Source organism: Carassius carassius, chromosome 43 (genome assembly GCF_963082965.1).
Source record: "Carassius carassius chromosome 43, fCarCar2.1, whole genome shotgun sequence".
Taxonomy (NCBI): Eukaryota; Metazoa; Chordata; class Actinopteri; order Cypriniformes; family Cyprinidae; genus Carassius; species Carassius carassius.
The window spans coordinates 15,032,259-15,055,638 of record NC_081797.1 but is presented as its reverse complement, the minus strand read 5'-3'; the positions used below and the strand labels follow the sequence as shown (position 1 = coordinate 15,055,638).

At 36.3% G+C, this 23,380-nt stretch overlaps 1 protein-coding gene across 2 annotated transcripts in view; it reads left to right on the top strand.

The window, feature by feature from the left end:
• Nucleotides 1-2,397: 2,397 nt before the first annotated feature.
• LOC132125068 (OTU domain-containing protein 7A-like) overlaps nucleotides 2,398-23,380 on the top strand; it is a 72,248-nt gene continuing 51,265 nt past the window's right edge. The window contains exon 1 of one of the 2 annotated variants that reach the window (XM_059536279.1): nucleotides 2,398-2,546. The gene's annotated coding sequence lies outside the window, so the exon portion shown is untranslated. Of the gene's footprint in view, nucleotides 2,547-2,624; nucleotides 2,771-23,380 lie in introns of those variants that run through there. The other variant, XM_059536280.1, reaches the window with a different exon arrangement.

Sequence of the window (23,380 nt, the reverse complement as noted above, 5' to 3'; positions counted from 1 at the left end):
ATGTATACTAAATTACTTACAGTGATAAAATAGTATTATATTACTAATAATATAATGCTAATAATAAACGTGGTAGCCCACTGTAAAAAAAAATATTTTTTAAAAATAATAAAAATTGTTCATTGGTTTACTATAGTTACCTGACCATATGGGAAAACCATGAAAGAAAAACCATGGAAGACATTGAATGTGAATTTACTTTTATTTTACATTAAATGTGTTATTAGAAGTAAAAAGTCGAATAAATAATGCATAATTTATTTAAATAAATAAATAAATACATACATTCGGTAAGGGAAATTCCCATAATTTTCTGTACATTTCATCACATTTGTATTTCCAAGTTTACCCTAGGTGTCAGCAAATACATCTCTGAGTCTCACTCTTGCGCATTCCTTTTTGGTAAATTTGCTCTGACTCCAAGTCAGATGTGAGCAGGATTTTTAGGCCACTCCAGAAACAGGATTGAGGACATGCACATTAACCTTCTGGATCAAAGCCTCTTCAGTGCAGTTGTTTTCGCTCACTATTCTGGGTCACTTTCCTGTTGAAGGAAGTCTTACAGGTTCCAGAGCTCATGCTTGGGTTTAAGCACAAAGTCCAGTTTTAGATTAGAATCTCCTATTATAGCCTCTCATGCTTTGGATTTCTTTTGCCAAACTATGTGAGATGTGATATGAGTTTATTTCAAATAAGGCTTCACGTTAACTTCCAGATTTAGGACATGTATGTTGCACACTATTGTTGTCTCGTGTGTTTTTCTCATTTCTGTCCCAGAGGACTTCAGCTCCTGTGAATCTGTTCTGTCCTCATCGGTAAACAGACTGAGTGAGCTAAGCCACCCAAGGTATACAGTAAAACAAAATATTCTTATTGGATCATACTGATAACCTGTCATATTTTATTTATTTATTTTTTTTTGTATTCCAACTCTATAGAATAAAAGGTTTAAAAGAAACAGAATGAAAATAAAATAAAAATGATAATTTTGTAGACAGCTAAAATATTTTATATAGGGATTTCAAAGAAAACTATGTTTTGCAGGATCCTGATTCACAGTGTGTAAATCCAGTCTGTAGCGAGCTCTGTGTAAACCTATAAAGACAAATGAGCACCAGAGGGCAGCAGAGTGTGTGCTATTGCTAATAAATCAGACCGAACAACAGGCTCTCCACTGTCTTAACAGAAAGCTTTAATGTTTTTTTTGTTTTGTTTTGTTTTGTTTTTTTTACATTCCCTGTTCCTCTGCAAAAAAAAAAAAAAAGAATAATAATAATAAAAAATTCTAAACTTAAAAACTAGACCGTATCGTATCATTATGATCAATGCCCATATTGTCGAAGGGGGATGTAGGGAATGTATGTATGAATGTATGTATGTGTATTTATTTATTTATTTGTTTGCTTGCTTGCTTGCTTACAGATGACTTTCTATATATTGACTGTCTAATAATAAATAAATAAAATGTATAAATATAACAATATAGGTCCCCTTATTAAAAACAACAACAACACTAATAATGTTAGATATAAAAGTAATAAATATAATAATAAAATAACAAAAGATTAAAACAACAAACAAGAACAAGAATATTATAAAACATAAAAATAATAAATATAATAACAAAATAAAAAATCAACAACAACAACAACAATTATAATAATATAAAATATAAAAATGATTAATAATAAAAAAGAAAGAATAAATCAACAACAACAACAAGAAAATAAAATATTAAAAGTAATAAATATGATAATAAAATAGGCTAACAAAGAATATAAACAACAACTAAAATAATAAAATAATTATATGACAGGAACCTCTTGCTGAACATTTTTTATTAGAATCTGAAGACACAACTGTTCACTTATATTGCAATGTAAAAAGAAATCATCAACGACAAGTACCTTATTTGTTGATTGACAAAATTAATAAAAGTCGCCCATTAAAATAAATCCTTATGGAGGAAAAAAAATACATTTATTTATTTATTTATTTAAATTAATTTAATTTATTTATTTATGGAGGAAATGAGAATTGAGTAATAAATAAATAGGTAATGAACAATAAGAATATGCTAAATATAGCACAAAAAAAAAAGAAAGAAAACTGTGGGGAAACCGCTTATCGATGCTATTTATATTATGTAATAAATGTGAATAATTACCAGTATGTTCAAAAAGAATTTTGGTTTGATTCAAAACAAAATTGTATTTTATTCATGTAGAGAAAGTGTGTGACACCGCACAGACACTGATAGCAATCTCAACAGACAGCTGTTTTCCACGGTGGGCGGAGTCTGTAGCTCATTTATTACGTCATTCAATAGGCATGAGAGTGGGCTGTGGGCGGAGTCTGTTTCTCCTTTACGTCATTCAAGTAGGGGTAAGAGATGAGGTGGGCGTGTCTTCGGTGGCTCTGCTGCATCAGTGAATGACATAAGGATGTGAAAGAATACAACGGGCTGGGCATATGATTTTAAAGTCATTCTCGAGCGGACTGCTTTATGGACAATGAGGAATAGACTAAGGACTGACTGAGGAACGGTAAGACGCGACTTAAATAATAGCCTGCTGGCATACGGAGCATCCGTGTGCAGTAAGTGGTGATCCAGGTGCACCTGTCTTCTGTAGGCTACGTGCCTGGACCGCTATAAGACGTATCTTGCGGGTATACGGTGTTTTTGTTTATTTATTTTCCCAGTCGAGGACGGTTTGAACAAAGGAACGTGTGTGGGATAATAAATAGACATTATTTTGATGGATTTGAGGTAAGGGCGTCTATTCAGCGCATCATCATCCAATGCATTGCGATATGATTGGAGATTGAATTTCTTTGTCTGAAGACACATTATAGGGCTTTATTTCATTACGGGCTTGGACTGTTGCGTAACAGACTGAACAGAAAAACCCGTTTATGGATTACAAAATGTAGATCAAATATGTACTATTTGATGTGAGAGAAGGATGATGGTGGATGTTTTCTTATTCACTGATTCACTTATTTTCTGTTCAGTCTACTTTATATGCACAAACCTCAGAAATCAGCATGCCTTGTTTCTGTGTGTCAGAAAGGCTCTTTGGTTATTCAGTCTATAGATGCTTTTAATACAAAGCCTATTTTATAGGTGCTGTGTGCTGAAGGTGCCTGTAAACAATCTACTGTAGCTATCCACCAGTGGTGCGTTTAGGCCCTGAGTCGGGCTGATGGACTCAGGGTTTTTTTCTTTTATGAAGCTTAAAAGTGCACTCTGTCATTTTTTTTTTGCTCAAGCTAAGTTTTAGACGTTAAGAAATTCACAAAGGTTTTGGAAATATCAGTAATATTATGAGTTGGATACTCCGAGGTGGTTCTCAAATATAGGCGGTTGTAACTTCTAGAGGGCTTCAAGATGACTTATAATGATTTAAAATAAATTAAGGTACAAAAAAGATAATGTACAGTTAGTCAGTTGGTTTCAGGTCACAAAGTGGCTGTTTACCAAATCAATAAATATTCTGACCAAGAAAAAGATTAAATAGATTATACAGTATATAATAATTTTTATCTTATATAGAGACCATTCTGCTTCCACTATTTTAATTCTTACATTTTACTCCTTAAATTGAAACAGAGCATTTTTGTTTTCATTCCGGAGGTATAGGATATATGTTGTGTATAGTGTTGAATGGTTAAAAATATTGTTTAATCATAAAAGGATGAGAATTACTGCTCTATTCAGATCTGTTTCCAAGAAAAACTCTTTAAAAGAAAAACTTTAAAGCACTTTAGTAAAATATTTCTTGTATAGCGCTTTAAAGGCTCGTTCACACTGAGAACAATAAATATAAAGATAACTACAACGATTATTACAACAGTGTCCAAGCCAAAGCACGGTGAGTTTCTGTTCATTATAAGCATGGACTGTGTTTTGTCGCCTGCTGCTTTAAATGTTTTAGCACTTTAAAGCAGGACTCTTTTTTTTATGTGGACTCTTTAAATTTAGATCGATTTCTATAACTATATCTTTATCGTTATAGTTATTGACCTTGGTGTGAACGGGCCTTAAACCAGTGCTTTAAAAAGCTAAACATCTTCATTCTGAAACAGCTGCAGTTAGTTAACAAACAAAATCATGCATCCAGGCCAGAAGGTGTCAGTATAGAGTCCAACAAGAGCCAGATAAACGTTTAGCAAAAAACTACTGACTGCACCTTTGAGCTTCATTTGATTTATGGGATATTGTGGCTTTGTCATGTTTGTAGTTGGCTACAGCTAACAGCTGAAGGTCTGGAATCCATGGCAGCTTTCATTGGCTAAGTCCCGCCCATGAGGCCGTTTGACTGACATGTCAAACAACCAATCACAGTTTCTTTTGTTTCAGCATCACGTTTTGGGGCGTGGAAATGTTGGCACAATCAGACCAGTGTGTAAAACTCTCTGAAGTATTTAAAAGATTCTATGCCGCAAACTTTTTTTTTTTTGTGTGTTCAACTTTTTTTTATTAACAAAACAACATAAATTCAAACAAACAAAACAGGAAAGGGGAAGCAACAGATATTTCACATACTTTTGAAACTCCAGCGTTTAGTTGATCCTGATAAGCGCTCGTCGTCACAGTTGTAAACACGACAGCTTTCTTCTTTCGTGAGGGGGTTTGGCGCCACAGCATTTTTGCTTCCAGGCGGAACTTTAAAGAGCGTGTCACGCACACGTCTCCCGGAAATCCTGTAGAATTCAACCAATCTGATGACGACTTTGAAACTCTTGAAGCGTTTCCACTTTTGTGTGTCATATGCGTCAGACGTTCAGCCGAAGGTCCGTTGGCGTGACGTCTGAGGTTAAAACTAGCAGTAGGCGAAAAGAGTATGTTTGTAAAATCGAATATTGTATCTTTGATTTTTGACATTTGACTCCTGAGTGAACTTTTATAACATTGCTTATATTGTGTGCTTGTGGTTTCTTAAGAATGTCAGTCTGGAGGAAGTTTCGCACTTGTCCGATTGTTTTAGCATCAGTTTTAGCTCTAGGCACACTGAATCCTTTGAAAAATATTTTCTTTTCTTATTAACAGCTTGTCTGTAACAAGAAACCTTCACACGTTCGAAGGTAAACTTTTCTGGAAATGTGTGAACAGTCTTTATAGTTTGTTTTGTCTCAGAGCATTTATCGATGTGTGTGTGTGTGTGTGTGTGTATTTTGAATATATTACTTAATACTTTTATTATAATATTTATATAACATTTTTAAAACTACCTGAATTATCCAGAAATAATTATTTCTGATGCTGTTAAACTACTAGGCTCATGCAAACATATAATATTGATCTACATTATGAGTTGATAGCCATAAATCTTACTAAGGACTGAAGGTTAAACTTAAAGCATGAGGAAATAATAAATAGACGGAGAAATATTTTATTGATCCTTGAGGGGAAATTTAGAAAAGACCAAACAAGTTCCTCTGAGATGTGATAAATGCAACACATTACCTCACAAACATAAAGCTGCATTCCGCTTTCACAGCAAACAAGCCGCACTCTTTCAAGTGGACAGCCTTTCTTTTGGTTTGTTTTATCTTATTAAATGTTGGCTCCAAAAGTAGGTGGCACACATGAACATGTATGACCTTGACCTGATTGTTTCAGATGCTGTCATATAATCTGACATGCCCTTATTGACCCAGTCTGCAAGACTCCAGCTTTTTATTTCTGTGAAACAGAGAAAGGAGGATGATTTAGAGACAGATGGGATGATCAGGGCAAGGCACCATAGCAGAAACCCCGGGCCGTTGAAGTCCTGTATGTGACGGGGCACCAGAGGACAATGTTTGGCAACCGATCTATTTTTTTTTTTTCTGTCAATGTTATTAGCCCTTTACTAAGATCAGTCTCCGCAATCTGACATAAAATTAATTCACTTGTTAAAAGCGATCACAGACTTTGATACTTTTTTGTACAGCGTTTGAGGTTTCAAGGTTGGTGGGTCACAACTAGTGGGACGTGGACAAAGGGAACCAGTCAAGCTTTTAGTGGACAGTTCTTAAAGGAACCACTTTTCCTTACTGTAAGGAACATTTTAAATAAACTGAAAAACAAATTTTCATTATAAAGAACACTAAATGGAAAGTTTCCATGGATTTTAAAGGTTTTTTATGGAGCCACCAATACCAATAAAGACATGGGGCCCTATCATACACCCGGCGCAATGCGATGCAAGGTGCAGCGCAAGTGTGTTTGCTAGTTTCAGTCCGGCGCCATTCGCATTTTCCCGTCCAGCGCCACGTTGTTTAATTAGCAAACGCATTTGCGCCCATTTGTGCACCCATGGGCGTGCTGGTCTAAAAAAGAGGTGTGTTCAGGCGCATTGCTGGTGCAATGCTATTTTAAGGAGCTGAAAATACACTGCGCCATAGACCAACACAAACCTGGTCTAAAGTCTGGCACAGTGTTTTTTCTTTGTTATTTAAAGAGCGTGTTAGTATAGAGGCGGGTCCACAATGCACGTACACGCTGCTTATTAAACACAGGGACGCACAGCAGCACACAAACATGCCAAATATTAAAAATTAAAGGATTGCAATGCATAAGAATTTTTTGTAGGCTAATTAAATATATATAAATGTATAAATATATATATATATATATATATATATATATATATATATATATATATATATATATATATATATATATATATATATATATATATATATATAAATGCCTACATGTCATAATGGATAGTCATCGCATGTATCAGAATTAGGCTATCTATTTGCTCACACACTAACAGCTCCGTTTCATCTTGGAGACACATTCTGTCTTTGTGCTTGCCAAATTCCGCCGTGTAAATAGCAAATTAGTCATGGCATCAGGTATAAAACCTGGTTACAATTTGATTGATGACAATAGAAATACTTTTTTCCCATATACTTACCTTGGATCTCCTATAACTTGAAAAATCAGGGTGCACATGCACAATATGTAAATAGTACTTCTAGAACCTGACATACTTTCAGCTTTTGTTAGAAATCAATATTGGAGATTTTTTCCAGTATGCTGACACATATTCAAAAGGCATGTTCACACCGAGAACAATAACTATACTAAGAACTATTGTTGTGTCACCTCCTGCTTTAACTGCTCAAACTATTTAAAGTCCTATTATGATTACGATTATGATTGTACAGTGCACTTATAACACATACAGTACACATATACACATATACACATACAATTTTATGCTGAAATTTACATTGCGCACTGCACAAATATTAAAAACCAAAAGACACTTTGGTCTTTTTGGTAGAACTCAATATTGGAGATGTTTTGAACACTGTTCCTGCTGCTCTTTTTCATACTGTTAACATACAGTATATAATAACCAGTGGTTTTCAAGTCCTAAGTGTACCATAAATCTTAGTCCATACATATTTTTCTGCTGGATTCTAAGTCTTCTAAAGCAGTTTGATTTCATTTCAATTCTGTTCCATCATTTCTGCCAGCCTTTGCATTGTCAAACTTGGCACTTTAAGACAAATTTAATTTCGGTTGAGCTATTAATTGGCATAAACACATTGTATGCACTTAAGTAGGTTAAGTCCCTGAAGTAGCGAAGTATCTGCCAATAACAAATCTAAATGTAATCAAGAGGAAGGGAAAATCTGACATATTGTTTTTTCCTAAGATGTAATTCTATGAAGCATATATAAATAAGTAGATATTACTCATCAAACTCTAACTGTCCATGTTAAATTTACTTAATTCCTTTGCTAAAATTACCTAACATAGTTAAGTAGATTTTACTTGGTTCAATACTTAAAATTTACTTAAAATTGTTAGTGCAAATTGTTACAAAGATTTTTTTATGTAAATCCTACGTTATTTTTTTCAGTGTAGAAGTAAATAATTCAATCAAAAATACACATTTAAAATTCTTAAAGTTGTGTAGATCACACACACACAAAAATGACTAGATCAATGCTAAAATTAAGTTTTAACTTTATGTGCAAATTTTATTTCAACAAACAGAAAAATTAAGTAGTTTGTACAAAGACTAGTCTTGTTGGATCTACGTAATAAAATTATGCAAAAGAATTCATCATATATTTTAAGTAAATCAAGCAGAGAATTTTTTATCAGTGTAGTTAAATGCAATGCTCCAGTATATTTCCCTCAGTTACAGATTTTAAAAATGTACTTTTACAAGGTCACTCTCAAAAACCAAATGCTAAAAATGCTATTAAAGCATGTGGTTCACTTGCAAACATGCAAGTAAATGAATAGCAGCTTATTATCCTTCAAAGATAATATGTCCACTTAATATTTTTTTTTTCCCTAATGAACACAGAACCCTCGATACTTGTGGTACACCACACACAATGATGGTAACAATCAGTGGCTAGTGTTTGAGTATAAATGGATCATTTCAAGTAGAAAATGAACTCCACATGTCACAAAACAGTAAGTTACTAAACCTAACAACAAAAGCAAGCAAAATAACTCGAAAACAGTGGAAAATATTACTTTTTTAATTAGTCATGCCCCAGTGCATGATGGGAAATACGGAATCATTGATATTTACTTAAAGAATCCTTCTAAACATAACAAGCAATTCCTAGTAAAATATACTTATAAGTTCAAACTTTAATTTCTACAAGCTTAAATTGAATACTAATATAGAATGTACTTTTTTTTTTTACTTCTCGCCTTAACTAAATTATTTAATGTAGAAATTACATTTGTTTTTATGTAGTATTTACCACACCACAAAATCGTTTTTATCAGTGTAACAACCTCTGCATATTTAGGCTATATTTAGAGCATCGACATGAAAGCAGCTTAAATATAGTTGTATTCTGGATTTAACTTGTGGCGAACTGGTATATATTGTCCTATTTGGATTGTTTGAATACATAAATGTTGTCAGGACCATTTCAGTGTTGCTCAGCCAGGAAGCTCATCCCATCAAAGGCAGAAGCTTTCTGTTTTTCTGCAGCATTCCATCTGCCTCATTCTCTAGAAGTTTTAGTCCTTGAGATGAGATGAAAGGAGTCAAGTGGCCCACAGCAATCAGTGCTCAATCACTGCACAGGCTTTGAATTGTGACCCGCTCCCTCTGCCACTCTACAGGTGGGGAAGCAATGTTAAGTGGTCTGTCCACTGGCAGAAAGAGGTCACCCAGAGGGCGAAAGGGATTGTGGGGAGCACTGGTTCAGAGAAAAAGAGAGAGAGAGAGTAGGGAATGAAGGGACTGAAAAGACAGCGAGAGGAGGCAGAAAATCTGGAAGGGTTGCGCGGGTCAGAGACAGCTTTTCTAGACGGGACGGGTCATTCTGTGATGACTTTAATTTCCTGAGATCGGTCTTGTTCACATTCTCTAGCTCTAATCTAGGTGTCACATTCACACTGATTGTCAGGCCATGCATATGGAAACTCAAAAAGCTTGCCAGTGTAGCTTCATAGCCACAAGCCACACAAAAACTAATGTATTTTTACATGTAACTTTTTACCACACATACAAATGGTAAAAAATTTAACCGTTCAGAGACTGATCTGTTTGTGTAGTAATTTGCTACTGAAGCCAAAGGGTCGATGGGATGTCCTGAATGAGGCCATTCTGAGAGGGAGCAGTGTGAGGATCTGTGGGATCTCTGAAATGTAGAGGCTCCGCGAGGTCACTAAGCATCGGCTCTATCAATGTTTTCAATCCCACGTCATCCCGGGGGAAATCAGCGAGTACTCAGAAATCTTGTGAAAGGAATTGTTTCACCAAAAATGGAAATTCTGTCTTCATTTACAAACCCTTAAACTTGACAACCCCAGTCCTCATTCACTTTCATTGTATCAAAAGAGTGCCATATATATATACAACCCGAATTCCGGAAAAGTTGGGACGTTTTTTAAATTTTAATAAAATGAAAACTAAAAGACTTTCAAATCACATGAGCCAATATTTTATTCACAATAGAACCTAGATAACATAGCAAATGTTTAAACTGAGAAAGTTTACAATTTTATGCACAAAATGAGCTCATTTCAATTTTGATTTCTGCTACAGGTCTCAAAATAGTTGGGACGGGGCATGTTTACCATGGTGTAGCATCTCCTTTTCTTTTCAAAACAGTTTGAAGACGTCTGGGCATTGAGGCTATGAGTTTAAACAAGGCCTTCCCTGAAATAGACGTTGTTTGGAGGGAAGCATATGTTGCTCTTAAACCTTTATATACCTTTCAGCATTCACAGAGCCTTCCAAAACATGCAAGCTGCCCATACCGTATGCACTTATGCACCCCCATACCATCAGAGATGCTGGCTTTTGAACTGAACGCTGATAACATGCTGGAAGGTCTCCCTCCTCTTTAGCCCGGAGGACACGGCGTCCGTGATTTCCAACAAGAATGTCAAATTTGGACTCGTCTGACCATAAAACACTATTCCACTTTGAAATAGTCCATTTTAAATGAGCCTTGGCCCACAGGACACGACGGCGCTTCTGGACCATGTTCACATATGGCTTCCTTTTTGCATGATAGAGATTTAGTTGGCATCTGCTGATGGCACGGCGGATTGTGTTTACCGACAGTGGTTTCTGAAAGTATTCCTGGGCCCATTTAGTAATGTCATTGACACAATCATGCCGATGAGTGATGCAGTGTCGTCTGAGAGCCCGAAGACCACGGGCATCCAATAAAGGTCTCCGGCCTTGTCCCTTACGCACAGAGATTTCTCCAGTTTCTCTGAATCTTTTGATGATGTTATGCACTGTAGATGATGAGATTTGCAAAGCTTTTGCAATTTGACGTTGAGGAACATTGTTTTTAAAGTTTTCCACAATTTTTTTACGCAGTCTTTCACAGATTGGAGAGCCTCTGCCCATCTTTACTTCTGAGAGACTCTGCTTCTCTAAGACAAAGCTTTTATAGCTAATCATGTTACAGACCTGATATCAATTAACTTAATTAATCACTAGATGTTCTCCCAGCTGAATCTTTTCAAAACTGCTTGCTTTTTTAGCCATTTGTTGCCCCCGTGCCAACTTTTATGAGACCTGTAGCAGGCATTAAATTTTAAATGAGCTAATTAAGTGGATAAAAGTGTAAAATTTCTCAGTTTAAACATTTGCTATGTTATCTATGTTCTATTGTGAATAAAATATTGGCTCATGTGATTTGAAATTCCTTTAGTTTTCATTTTATTAAAATTTAAAAAACGTCCCAACTTTTCCGGAATTCGGGTTGTATATATATATATATATATATATATGTATAGATGATTGGAAATACATTTTCTATACAATTTTGCCTGGAATAGTTCACCTAACAACTACTTACTTGATTTTTTGAGTGTTTTGTAACCAAACCTCATGATGTCACCTTTTATAGTCATAACAAAAATGAGTCACTTGCTGAATAACCTAGTAGAGATGTCCTTAAGAAAGATCAGCTTGTTCTCAGAAGCTGGAGGGAGAGTCAAACCTCAGATGTGACTGACAGTCTGAGGAGCTACTCAAAGTGTGGTGAGGAATCTGACTGACAGCTCGGAGACTGGACCGGGAACAGCGGCAATCGGACGGAGAACCTGACAGGTTATATATGCCCTTCAAACCGACAGACGCTGGGTCAGGTCAGGACGGCAGAACATACTGGAGATGGACAGGGTGAGAAGTTCTTATGAAGGAGGTATGAGGACAGTGTTACTGAGGGTCATGGTTCTGAGACCACAAGGCAGAGGTTATGAATTTGGGATGGTTTAGATGCTTTTTGATGGAACTAAAGAAATCACACTTCTTTCTATGGAAGGCCAGAGAATTAAAAATAAATAAATAATAGCCAATAATAGTTTTAAATATCACACTTCAGAATTTGTTTCTCAAAATACTTAAAAAAAAAAAAAAGTCTGAATTGCAATATATGAACTTGCAAATCTGAGGAAAAAAGTGAAATTATGAGATAAAAACTGACTTTTTTCCTCACAATTCCGAGTGTATATATCATAATCATATGTTTATACTTTATAACAATGATTCTAAGATTTCAGCATTTATGAGAAACCTTTAAAAAAAGGTTTGAATTGTGAGATGAGAAGTATTTTTATAATATTGTTTTATCCCATGTAAGAAAAAAGCTTCCAAGCATTTTATCGGTGTGACTTAAAATTAAATGAAATTTTGGTTTAGTTCTGAAATTCCATAAAATAAAAATAAAAATGTTTTAGTTTTTTTAAATATTATATTTAAATATTTAAATTCATTTGCAGAGGTATGCAAATTTACACAGAATCTAAACATCAATTATAATTTGTGTTTTGGCAAATGCTTTTTAAATAATGGTTTAAATATATTTTAGGCTCATTTGCAAAATGCAAATCTCTGAATTAAGGTTTTTTATTTTGCCATATGTAAATGTAATGAACAGAGTTTTTCTCAGAATAAGGTCAGAAAATGTGAAAATGTACATTATGTGTGGGTCTGGAAATTTAATTTGCTGATGGTTTTGCATTTAAACAGGTTACGCTCATTCGACTCATGAGTGACTCAAACACTGATGCATTTACAGGAATCTACAAGATGTTTCAGTCGGGTAGGATGTGGAAAAGAAATTAGCATTGATTTCATTGTGTTTTCAGTAACAGCTGCAGGAATAAAAATATGAATAGGGCTTTCAGTAAATGCTTGAATGAATCTTAACTTACCATTCATATATTTTGAATACTTAATGTCACAAGTGGACCCTGTGTTTTACAGGATGTTGCAATATTAATGTTGTTAGAATATGTCATCACATCACCATGAATGTTTAATGAGTATTTCATTCACTCCCAATGATTTCAGGACTAAATAATTCTTAGTTTTGTTGCCAAAAAGCTCAGTAGTGGTTTGTATCAAAGCTGAAATATACATTTACAGTCATTGTGCTAATAGTGTGTCGTGCTAGCTGCTTGACAGTCACCACAGTAAAAATCTAAATTTTTCACAAATCTATCATTTCATCCACTTTGCTACTATAACCATACATACTTATGTTGTTGTCTTTAGCATTTTACATTTTGTCAACAGAAAATGTTTCCCTTTGCTTGTTTGATGGCTACACAATGCTACTGTAGCATTAACAATGCTAACATTATCAACAACTTTCTCTGCGTAAGACTAGGCACTTTGTAAGAGGCTGTTGTTTGCTTTTATCTTTATTTGACGCCAGCTTATCTGTTTTGTGAACAGTAGCAACATTTGCACTGTTATATTAGCTTTAAAAGGACAGCTACATGAAAATGTAATAACTCTTTCCCTTTCAGTTGAGGTCACCTTATTTTACCTCTGTCCTAGTTTTCTATGGCCATTTTCATACATTTTTGAAAAGGAAATAAGTTGCGAACACCATTTATTTTGACTTTTACTAGTTAATGGCTATCTAATGGGCTCCGTTTTCACATATCTATCAGGTCCACAAGACCATGGCGTGTCCTATTTGTCGTTTTCAGTTTCAAATGGATGCTCATGAGCGCCCTCCTTATGGCCACTGTACGGACTGTGGTTGCTCAATGCACACTCAGTGCTCCAGTGCAGGCCTCTATGGTACTAAAGCCCTATTGATTTTGGCATGACTTTTTTTTTGCATTTTTGAGGCCTTTGTCATGTATCACAGTTTCCACAAAAATATTAAGCAGCACAACTGTTTTCAACATTTCTTGAGTATCAAATCTATTTTACAATGATTTCTCAAGGATCAAGTCACACTGAAGACTGGAGTAATGAAATAGACAAAACTGAAATGAAACCGCACAATATTAAAATTTTTACTGTATTTCCAGTGGAATATATGAAGCCTGTGAGAAGAATCTTCTTTAAAAAAAAATAAAAATAAAAAAATTCTAGACTTTTGAACAGTTGTAAGACATATATAAAATAAATGCATTTGGATACCTTCTAAATGCAGTTATTACAAGCTTTATTCTCAATAAATTCAGCCCAGAGTACAGATCAATGCAAAAAAATGCATTCCCATCTAATGAGGGAGGAGCAGTTGGGTGAACTTTATATTCTTTCTATATTATATTCACTGGAAGCAGGCCATTCTACTACATTTGGAGGATTTCTGCATACTTCAACTAGGCAGAAGTAGGACATGAATTAAAACAATCCGATGAGACCTAAAGCATCTCTCAATAGCGTAAGAGAACAGAAAGGCGAAAAAGAGGAGGATGAAGGAGGGGTGAAGGATACGGATGTTTGGGCTCTTCTCTAAAGGAAGAGTGAGACAATGTCAATTGTATCTGGAAGAAAGCCATGCTGAGATGCATAAGTGACAGTGAAAATTCAATCAAGAGGGACTCCGGGTGTATTGGCTCTAACACATGGTGGCCAGCGGTGACATTCGTACTGTGGCGTTTACTCTGGGGGATGGGTGCAAGAAAATGACAGTCCAGACACAAACTGACACGCAGCAGGCAAAGTGTGCTCAACACACACGTCATCTCCACCCAGTGTCCCACTGAGCCTTTGTTTCCCATCAGCACTCTCTCAGGAGACAACGAGCTGTTGAGTACCAAAACTAACTACATATTTTGAAAGTCAACTCTTCAAGCAATGGAGAAGTGACAAAATGGAAAATTGATCACCAATCACCCACAAACATGTTGATCCAGGAATATGTCACACTTGGTAAAATAAGGTTCTGTCTGTCTGTTTGTAGTGTTAACAGTCAGATACTGTATGATTTTTCTCCCTTTTATGGACGTTTAGTTTTTTGCTGTCAAGATCGTTTTAAAGTATGTTAGCTTGTTGTTTTTGCTAACATACATTAACAAAATCTACCAAGCTAGCATTGTCTTGTTATATCGCCATCCCTTAAACATGGACACGTGTTATTTAGATAAATAGTACAAATAGCAGGGCTCTTTAAATCAATTTTCCCAACAGACTCCATTGGTTTGTTTTTTGTTGCTTGTATTTTTTTTTTTTTCGACTATGGTTTTTTTCTGAGTTCAAAAAGCATGGCTAATTAATTGAAATAATTTATCCAAATTAAACAACAGTTCATTAACATTTTCATAATCGTAAACTAAATTAAATTAGGGTTAGGGTGGATGAAATTATTAATTAGGGTTTTAACAATTTAATAATTTATTAACATTGTTACAGTAATATGACCCTATTAAATGTTTTATTTATTTATTTCAGTAATCCTGTGTTATGTCATTTTTTCTCAATTTATGATTTAATATAAATTAATATACAAACCGTGTTAATCAAACAAATGCATAAAGCATTAACAATTTAATTAATCTTTCACAATGTAAACAAATTAAAACGTAACACTTGTTAGGCAGGGCTGCACAATGAAATTTTACTGTTAAAATAAAAATATGGAGAGAAATTTGCAATATTCCGATATTTGAGCTATTTAATTTGCGACAGATTTTAAATAAAATAAAACTTAATACAATAATACAATAAATAAAAAAATATTGCAAACAATAGGACAAATGCAATATGAAAAAAGATACATATTGAATAATTTAGTCATGTGCATGGAAAGCCACCTGGAAAAAAGCACTTCTTTTGCAGCTCAAAATGTTTTCAACTCATTTTTAGTATGATGCACAGAATGCAGCATCGCATTTCCATAATGGAAGCCAAAGTCAATAATGAGAGTAAATCTAGTAATCACCGGGGTGGGGGGGGGTTGGGGGCAGGGTTTCATATTTTATTGAAGCAGCCCTGGGCGCCGCCATTGGCTAGCGGACCCCCACCTGCTGTTAGCATTCCATTGACTCCCATTCAATTTGGCACCACTTTGACAGCGAATAACTTTACATCTTTAAAGACTCCATTTGTCCATTAATTATTTCTAAAGAAACACGAAAATGTATAAAAGGCTCCATTACCTTGTATCTTACGTTATGGTCCCATAGAAGCAGTTTTTGTAAAATATAGGCTAACCATTGCGTCATAACCAGCGACTCTCTGTCGCACAGTAGAGAAATTACCATATGGACAGGAGGAGAAGCTCGCAGGCAATCTTTTACTGTCTATGAGGCAATCGGGGGAACGTGGAGGCATAAAGTCAAGGGAGATAATTAATCGGAACACTTACCAAAATGTCCTCATGTTCACGCTCGCCTTCTCTGCAAGATTCGGTGGGTGATTCAGATTTCTCCTGGCACAGCGATTAGAAGACTTACAATTGTCAGACAGGTTGCGCACGTGATATGTACGTCATCAAGTTCAGTTTGAGTTTTCACAGTACGCTCGACCCCCAGGAAGAAATTGACTTCACTTGTCTCCGTTGAATCCAATGGGGTCGCTGTGTCCATTTCTTTTAATGTCTATGGTAATCACACAACCCTAGTCATTAAAACATTTTTGAGAGCAAGGGGGCCCCCTGGTGGTTTGGAGGCTTTTTTTTTTGAGTTTAAAGAAGTCTTCCACTGCGGCAGACGCTGAAAACACTTTGAGCATCATGCATGCCCGAGTATGTGTAGCAGACGAAACTCTGCCGCTCATTCAGAGAGAAACACAGAGTATGATCATAAACCAAAATTCTGTGGCATTTTTATGACTGAATTCCACGGTTCTGTCTCGCAGAAATCATAAGGCCCTCCATTAGAAATATTACACATACATTTATACCCCACAATGTTTAACTTGCTAGAGTATATTGTCTGCACAGGTTTTGGCAAAATCTCATTTGCATTTTAAGACATTTTTCGTCTCCAGACAACCTGACACCTTTGTGTCGACATTCAGCTGTGAAATTGCACCTTGCTCCATATGTCACTTTATAACAAACTATGTTTCACTTGGGGAAATCTTTGTAATTGTCTTCATGTATATCACCTGATGGACCCCTGTAGATTTGGGTCAACCGATGTTGTATTAGCTGAGCTTTTGTTCAGATAAGTAGAACAGGAACGAGAGAGAGACAAGGAGAGAAACTGGTTCTATCTTACCACTGCCTTCAAAGCCATGTTGGTTCTGTCTGTTCCCTTGCCAATCCGTGGAGTCCATGTCCAAACACAGTCTTTACTAGAACAGGATTGGACCGGAGCCATGCTTGAGGAAAACGCTAAAGCTAATAAGTGAAGTCCTGTGGACAGTAATTGCTTTATGTGGGAAAATTTCACCATTTACAGACATTAGCTAGTGATTTTACTACTAGCTGAATTGGAAATTATTCAGCCAAACCACAAACTGAGCTCATACTGATTTTTGACAGATGCAGTGATTTAGGTTGAGACTATCCAACTAGCACCATGCTAATAGCTTGATGCTAATGCTAATTATGTTTTGCACGGCTGATGTTTGCTAATAATTAACTTCACACTAAATTCAAAACACATTATGTCACTTTCTGGATGATGATGACATAAAGGACCTGGCTTTTGTTAGCTGAAGGAATTTTATAAAAAAATAAAATAAACAAAATAACAGGAAATTGACAATGTAGGCAATAGTTTTCTAATTGATTACCAATTAATACACTTTTCCCAAGAAAAGCCTGGAATTTTTCCTAATATGTTGCCAAATGTATGGTATAAAATGATTCAGATTCTAGTTCAATCCATGTTCATGTAATTGTGATATGGAGATATAAGAAAACAAATGACTGATATTATAAGCAAGTTTAATGGTTATATATTATCCATTATATTTAGACATATATGACTGGCACATGACAATATGCTGCATAACAGGAATGACCTAATTAGCCTTTAACTGCAGCAGCTTTATGAACTGCACCAACACACTTAAACACCAAGGTTTTTATTTGGAATCAGTGGTTCCTTAAAGAAACTTCAACATACGTGGAATCTTTCCATTAAAAGATTCTCAAAAATGGTTGAGGAACGCAAACATGGAGAACCCAGAAACAGTTTGTTTAGACGCCTGCTGCTAGCTGCAGCATCTGCTGCTCCAGTGAGAACTGGTTTTCTGAGCTTTCTGTCAACTGGTGAAGCAAACACTTACACGCCCAGACGGGTCTGACTGGTAGCTGCAGACATACCGAGATGCCGCCACGTGCCTCGAGTTGAAGCGTCAGAGGTTGTGACGAAAAGTGCTTTCCTCACGACACTTGACCCTGCTCGTTGTTTCCATCAGAAAAGATTTGACCTGAACCTGCCAAAGTCAGTCATCTAATTCATCATGCGAGAGATGAGATAGATGCACTGTAGCCGACATCATTGATCTTTGGGAATATTTGTGCAGATGTGCACATTGAAACTAATGTGTCGTATAAACTTGCATTAATAAATCCATCTAAAATTAATGAAAGCATTTGCTCAAATGCCACAGTTTTGAAAAGGAATCAAGTATGCAGACAGATGTTTTTTTTCGGATAGTAAAGGCTAATCACTTATTTCAAAGCAGTTCTTCGTCATTCTGTCAGAATACTCATCCAAAATAAAAGTAAATCCTGTCATCGCATTCATTGTTCCAAATCTTTCTACTGTGGAACACAAAAGGTGAATTTTGAGGAATGTCCTGTTTTTAGTTTAATGGGAGCGAATGAAAATTAAGGCTGTCAAGCTTCAAAATTACAGCAACAAAAAAAATACATAAAAGTAGTTCATATGACAACTTATACACTGTATGCTGCATCTTTTAATATATGATATGTAATGTAATATCATAGCTTTGTGTGAGAAACAGATCAAAATCTATACGCTGTTATTCACAAAGTAAAAAAATGCAAATGTGGTTTCAGTGTTGTAGAACTAATCCTATTACAAATTGGTTTTGGCAATTGACATAAAATATAAAAATGACATGAAAAATTTAAACTAAAAAGATTGAATGAAAATTAGAAATGTTGTCTTGGCAGCTTTACTGAAATACATTTCACTAATAAGTATACATTAATAGGTAAAAATAAAAATACATTACAGCTGAATAGACATATTAAAACAAATAAAAAAGCACATAAAATTGCTAAAATTTTAAATGAAACAAAAATGAGCACCAACAATATAAAATAAAAGCTTATTCAATAAGTCCTGTAAGTACACTAAAATAAGACTTAATGGGATTATCGAACAAGTCATTCTAATTATTTCAATATTTTTCAATGAATCAGTTGATTCAATTTATAAAACAAGTATGAATGATTTAATGATTCATTATAAGTTTAGGAGTTCAACTTCAATTGATTCATTCTCAGCTTACCATAGAAAAAGATTTTGTATGAATGAAATGTAGCGAATAAATGATGGACTATCTCTTTAAATATTCTCATTAGCTTTGGTGGAATCCTGATTATTATCTAACAGTGGCTGTGAAATAATGAACACTAAGGGTTATGAATAAATTTCCTTGTACCTTGTACCAAACACATTGAAATGCTCTTGATAATGGCTTCAACAGATCCGGTGCGTATCCTCTTTCCCATACTTCCGTCCGGCTTTTGCATCCATACCAACACACACATACACACGCACAAGCGTAGCATTGTGGCTGGAGGAGGAGAGATGGGAAGTGAGTGATTGATTCAGAGGCTGAATAGCCTTTTCTACCCTGCATTGAAATTCAGTCACTGAATCTGCACGTCCCGTGTCTGCGGATCAGTGTCCGGTGTAACCGTATCCCTTTAGCTTTACAAACTCCAGAGTGTGTAACATTCTGGAACATATGTCTGTAATAATAAGGCACGTGTTTGTGGTTGATATCCATTTCATCTCTTTATTCATTTCTTTTCACAGTATAGGGAACTAATACTGGAACTGTTCAGCATTGTGGACCTCAACACTTCCATTATTGTCTTTTTTATTTTATATGTGTGTGTGTATGTGTGTGTGTGTGTGTGTGTGTGTGTGTGTGTGTGTGTGTTTGTGTGTGTTTCTGAGATGATAACTGAACAGCACTCAGCTTTGTTTTTATTTGTGAAATTATGTTTAAGATATATTTTTATTTGTTGTATCCATGAAAGCAATGCTTTTTTTGTGATATCTATGATAACAGATTGTATTTGTATCTCTTTCTTTTTTTTTCATACACGGCTGAGCTATCAGCTCTCTCTGAGTGATCTGAGAGCTGTGATTCGTTTTTTTTTTTTAATCTATTTTATTGTGAGAGGAGGCTTTCTTTGACCTTTCAGCCAAAGGAAACTCAAAATAGGTTTTCAGTTCACAGCTGAGCACATTATCATAATGTATCTGGTTTGGCAAATGCAGCGCAGACTCGATGTACTGAATAAGCCTCTTACCTCATCAGTCATGTGTAGAGAACAAGTGTTAAGACCAGACATGACATCAGGCTGGAACAAGATGTCACATCTGAATCCCCATTGCTGTCTGTCTGTACACTTAACTCAAACAGGACGTGCTGTTTATCCAGAACTTGATTTGAAGCCCACACAAAGATAATAAATGAATTCATCATCCATTAAGAACCAGAGAACTCATCCTACCAGCATGTGTTTCAGTTGAATCTTTGTGATGACTTGTGCAGTTAGTTTGTGTGTGTGTGTGTGTGTGTGTGTGTGTGTGTGTGTGTGTGTGTGTGTGTGTGTGTGTGTGATGCGTAACCCGGGCCATGAGAGGTGCAGAATGCTGGACAGATCATTGCAAGATCATGACCAAGGTCCTCATGAAAGTGCGCCCCCCCATGCGAAAACGAGGATCTAGTAGGAGGCGACTAGACTGTGTCCTCCTGGAAGATATCACTGCAAGGAATGAGTTTCGTCGCTCCCTGGCTGAGAAACTAGGGGAACTAGAACTCCTCCTGAGGGATGGTAATGCCACAGAACAGCAGTGGACCTCTATTACTACAGCCTTTCATGAAGCAGCAGCCCAAACAATCGGCTATAAGAGCAAAACCCATCAAGACTGGTTTGACAACAACTCAGAGTCCATCCATAACCTACTAAGCAATATGCACAAAGCACATCAGGAAACCGTAAGAAAACCCTTATCCAGCACCGCCAAACAGCATTGGCAAAAAGTTCGTTGGGAAGTCCAGAGAACTCTGCGGACCTTACGAACAAGTGCAAAGGGGATAGGACCATTTGTGACAACCATAGGGGCATATCACTTCTTGCTGTGGCAGGCAAGGTCCTGGCTAAGGTGATGTTACAAAGACTGATCAATAACATCACCGAGTCTATGCTACCCGAGTCACAGTGTGGGTTTAGAAAGAACAGGAGCACAGTCGACATGGTCTTTACAACCCGGCAACTTCAGGAAAAGTGCAGGGAGCAACATAAAGACCTGTTAATGGCTTTTGTCGACCTCTCCAAAGCCTTCGACACTGTGCAGAGAGATCTCTTGTGGGAAGTCCTCCTCCGGTTTGAATGCCCCACTAAGTTTGTCAACATCCTCCGTCAGTTTCATGATGGAATGACTGCTAGGGTGACAATAGGAGTTCAACAGTCTATCCCTTTCCCTGTGCGCACAGGGGTAAGGCAGGGGTGTGTACTGGCACCAGTGCTTTTTAACATCTTCCTCATTTGTGTCACCCAGCTTCTCCACAAGTAAATACAAGACAACAGTGGAGTGACAGTAGCATACAGGCTGGATGGTAACCTCTTTAATATCAGGAGACTGCAATCAACCACCAAACTGCACAGAGTGAGGATATTTGAGCTGCAGTATGCAGATGACTGCTCTCTCATATCTCACTCTCCACAAGACCTCCAGTCTGTCTTAGATGCAGCAGTGAGGGCATATAGCAGGATGGGGCTGACCATCAACACCGCCAAAACAGTGGTAATCTGCCAGTGGAGTGCCAACATCCCACCCGCACCACCCATTTTCTATGTTGCAGATGAAAAACTATCAATTGTGCCATCATTCATATACCTGGGGAGTATTATCTCTGAAGACAATAGCATTGACAATGAGGTCCAGAACAGAATCAAACAAGCATCTGCTGCCTTTGGGAGACTCCGGCGGTGGGTTTTTCAGAACAAGAACCTTCATCTCGACACAAAAATATGCATCTACCAAGCAGTCTGCATCACCACCCTCCTCTACAGCTGTGAAGCATGGGTTACTTACAGCTGCCACATCAAGTCCCTGGAACACTTCCACATCTGCTGTCTCCAGCGCATCCTGCGTATCACTTGGTGTGACAGAGTGCCTCACACTGAGATCCTGAGGAGAACAGGATGCAAGAGTATTGAGGCCACAATCACCCAGCACCAACTGCGCTGGCTGGGGCATGTCATAAGAATGCCCTACAACCGTCTGCCCCGCAGAGTGCTATATGGCCAGCTACAACTAGGCCAGCGCTCTGCTGGAGGCCAGAAGAAACACTTTAAAGACCAAATGAAACAGTGCTTAAGAGGTGCAAAATATAACCTGGGGACTTGAAGAACATGGCTGCTGACCGTAAAACCTGGCGGCAGCAGTGTCTAGATGGGACCCACGCACTGGAGGAGGAAAGGACAGTTAGGAGACAACAAAGAAGGCTCAGGAGAAACACACCCATAAATACCAGTAACACCAATAGCATGTTTATATGCCCCACCTGCAATAGAACCTGTGGATCCAGGATCGGACTATTCAGCCATCAGAAAACTCACCGTTAAAAGACAGAAGTGGACGTCATCATCGGATTCGATTGACAACCGCAAGCAAGTGTGTGTGTGTCGTACTAGCAATTATTTATTTTTAAATTCCAGGTGAAGTCGCTTGTTTCATTGTGTTGAGGTATTTCCCGTTGAAACAGGAAGGTTGGGCAGGGTATATCAATCTTTAAAAATGAACACAACATCATTGGGAGATCACATCACTGGGACATTCTCATTAAGGAGAGCTTTTGATTGGATAGAAATCTGTTTAGTGCAGGATGAGTCATCAATATTTTTTCCCAGGAAGAAAAATAATTCTGTTTATTTGATCAAAAATACAGTAAAAACAGCAATATTGTAAATACATAAATATATGCATTTAGCAGATCCTCTTATCCAAAGTGACTTACATTGCATTCAAGCTAACAATTTTCTCCTAACATGTGTTCACTGGGATTCGAAACCCCAACCTTGCACTTGCTAATGCAATGCTATACCACTTGAGCTACAGGAACATTGAATATTGTAAAATACTATTGCAATTTAAAATAACTCCTTAGTATTTAATGAACAGCTTTTGTTTTATTCATTGAAAAAATTGCATGCTGGTTAGTTCACAATAGCAATATTTAAGAATTATTATTGTGAATAATTTTGAGGCATCAGAATGACCATTCACAACATATTTATATATAATAACATTTTTGTTTGCATTTTATTTGATTATTTTTATAATATAAATAAATTCAATCATTTTTAAAATAGTAATAAAATAATTCTACAAAGCAGATTGTTTCTAAAATACCATTGTTTGATGTACTGATATAAAAAAAGGATATTTTTTAAATGTTAAAAAATATTACAATCTCATATACATGTATTATCATCACATTTT